Source organism: Meleagris gallopavo, chromosome 2 (genome assembly GCF_000146605.3).
Source record: "Meleagris gallopavo isolate NT-WF06-2002-E0010 breed Aviagen turkey brand Nicholas breeding stock chromosome 2, Turkey_5.1, whole genome shotgun sequence".
In the NCBI taxonomy this organism is placed as follows: domain Eukaryota; kingdom Metazoa; phylum Chordata; class Aves; order Galliformes; family Phasianidae; genus Meleagris; species Meleagris gallopavo.
Window position 1 is genome coordinate 75,728,068 of NC_015012.2, and position 3,418 is coordinate 75,731,485.

Genomic DNA, 3,418 nt, shown 5'->3' on the forward strand with positions numbered 1-3,418 from the left:
CCTCAAAACTCAACCAGAGAAGCTTTTTCTCTCTGGCTGCTCTCTCTATTCTTTCAGAAGCCAAAATATTCCTCCCCATAGCACCTCTCAGCAACCAACATAGTAATTCCACTTGTGGCCACCTTCAGTGGGTTATCTATTTAAATTCATTCAACTAATTAAAACAACACGATGGTCTCTGTGAGAAACTCATGCTAAATCCCCTGCCTTCCCTGCCAGAGAAGGTGTTATCTGAACAGCTGTGTCCTCCCTCTCCCAGCTGCTTTTCCAGAGCGTCTCCAGTGATGTTTAAACCATCTTAATTATTGTCTTTGGCAATAGTACAACGAAAATAGTTATTTTGGTATTTATCTCTATTGCTTAAATGCTGCTGAGGAGAGGCAAGATGCTTTTTCTTAATTATTTGCAATAATTAAAATTAATGCATAATTTTCTATTAATTTATTATTTTGCATAGTTTTATTAAGGCCCTCATTTTTCCTGCCTCATTGTGCAGCAGCAAGAAGGGAATGTGCAGTGATGAAAATAAGATGACAGTTCTCTTTTTCCTGATGTAAAATAAGCTGGGGAAGAAACAGATCACATCCAGTCTTTCTTAGAAGAAATGTTACTAAAGAATTTGTTGTCATTAATAGAACCAAGCTGTAATTAACAGTATATAACAATGCCTGTCATGTGTTCAGCAGTACCCACGCACTGTTCACTGAAGGGAGCTGTGCTGATGCACCGGTGATTTCCAGGTTGGTGCTTGGAAAGCCCCTCAGGGCTCTTGTTCCCCCAGGTGTCTGTCTGCAGTCCTTGCCTGCATGCAGCAGCCACTTCCTTCTTGGAGGTGCCCCAGGTTATGCAGTTCGACGGCAGCATGTACTGGGGGCCTCGAGTAGATCTGATGTCTTGGAGGATTCTGAGCTTATCAGCTCTGGGGTTTCCACAGTGTGATCATTCTGTGGAGCTCAGCATGTCTTGGGGGACTTCCACGCATGCCCTCAGTGGGCATGGATGTCCTACTAGTTTCTGACAGCTGCTTCTGCATCCAGATATAGGGACCTGCAGAGTACATTCTCTCCAGTTCTCACAGAAGGGACATTTATAGTACATTCCTATTTTTGAAATAGCAGAGTTTTGTCAGGGCAAAACAATCATGTCTGAGCCAGAGAAATAAGCTGGAGAGTGAAATTTCTTTCAGAAAAAAACACTTGGTGTAGATGAGAATGGACGGGAGGAGCCAGAAGTGCAGAAGTTCTGCCCAGCAAGTAGGGCTGCCAGCTGGCCTGGCTTCCAGCCCATTCCCAGAGCCTCAGTAACGTTGCCAAATCAGCATTTTCCAGTGGAAGATGTCTCCTGCTGATTTTCTCTATCCAGCATGAGGGCTGATTATCGTGCAAGCTCCAGTTCTTTCCATGCTCATTCAGTACCCAGCATCCCTTTCCTCCCAAAAGGCACATCTCACCTTTCCTATGCTGAGCATGTTATGGGGACATTAGGAATCAATGCTCTCAGCAAATACAATTACTTGGTGAGGCAGCACAGAGCTGTGAAGGCAGAAGCCACATCACAACTTCAGCAGCAGACCTCTCAGGAGATTTGCGCACACAGTGCCTCTGCAAAGTGTCAGAAATACACTTTAATTGCTAAGAAATACAGCATTTCTTGCCTTTGTTTTTGCCATTGTTGTTTATGTCCCCTTAGCCTCTAGAGACAATACCTTCCAGATCTACGGAGGCAGTGATGACTTTAACGTTGTATATTACGACTCATATTCTCAGCTATTTGGAGGAGCTGTTCACTTGCGGCGGTGCTGACACATTTCACATTGGTTCAGGCGTGCTCCTGGAGGGCTGGATGACTTTCCACATATCTCTGTGCCACTTGCTGAAAACCAGCAAAGAGACAGGATAACCTGATGTAGGGAGACAAAAATTTGTCAAGGACACGAAATGGGGCAAGAGGGGCTGTGCTGTTTGAAGGGCTTTAAGTACAAGTGTGCATACGTTCTGTGTACATTTTTTGTGTATTGCACTAGACAGAGTGTAGAAGTAGATGGTTAAGGCAGAAAATATAACAAGGTCAACAGAAGTGAAGCAAAATGTTAGAAAAAGGTAAAACAATGTGTGTGCTGGCTGGAGGTAGAAGTTTGAAAAACTGAGCAAGGAAATGAATGGCATCCAGGCATTCATATCAAGACTATCACCAAGCACTTCTACCACAGGTAGAGACATGGCCCTTTCCAGTACAAGGTATCCACAACTTCAAGCATCACCTTTGGGGGCTGCTTCTCCTGCCCCTTGGGCTACAGAGGCAATAGGGTACCCACTCTCAGTATCTCATAGCCTACCTCATGCTGAAAACAGCCCAGCTTAGCTCCTCCTTCTCTGCTATCCTTACTTTTTTTACCCTCTTGAACTAGCTGCGACCCAAACACAGAGCTGTTTAATGGAAGATGTGATTGTATTTAAAAATTTAAATTTTGAGATAAATACTGCCTGTGGGTGCTGTCAAACTGTTTTATCCTGTTTTGTATTTGTTTAATATGTACCAGAAGCTGCAAATCAAACGATTTTTTTTCTAATGCTCTATCTAATTTAACATTTGTTTTAATAGTCTGACTTAGATTAGCACACTGACTGTGAGCACACTACCACTATCAGGACAAGAAACAGGACTCAACAGCACTGTGAAGCACCAGCTTTCTCTGGCACAGAACATAATTAATACATTCATAATGCTGTTTTTCACATTCAGAACAAGCCCAATTAATTTCTGTGGGGTATTTTAAGTTGCTTCCTGTGTGTGTGTAACAACATAACTTGTGTGCAAGATCGGTTCAAAATTTTCACTTTCTCTGCCATAGGCAAATCCTCATTCGTGTAGTGCCCTGGCAGTAAAGAATGGAAATATCCTACTGTAAGTCACTGATTACATTGTGAGCTGATAGCATGGCACGTCTTACCAGTACAACGGTTTTTGGGCTCTTCATGAGAAAACCAAATTTAGAATATCTCATATCTTCTTTGGCCAAACCATCTTGGCTATATCAAAGTCGTACTGACAGTCAAAATGCATCCTCCCACTGTTCAGTCAATACCATCAAAAAGTTGTCTGTGATGTGCAGAAGAAGCAAGTGCTCCCACCCTGACTGGCAACACAGTATGAGCTGTGGGACAAGGCAGGGAGGGTCCATGACCTCCCAATCCAGAGACTGCATGTATCATAGAAGAATAGGGTGTTTGGGGTGGTAAGGATCAGGCGCAGGGTGCTGCACTTGGGCTGGGGCAATCCCAGATATTGATACAAACTGGAGGAAGATCTCCTTGAGAGCAGCCCTGCAGAGAAGGACTCAGGGGTTCTGGTGGATGAGAAGCTGGACATGAGCCAGCAGTGTGTGCTTGCAGCTCAGAAGGCCAACTGTGTTCTGGGC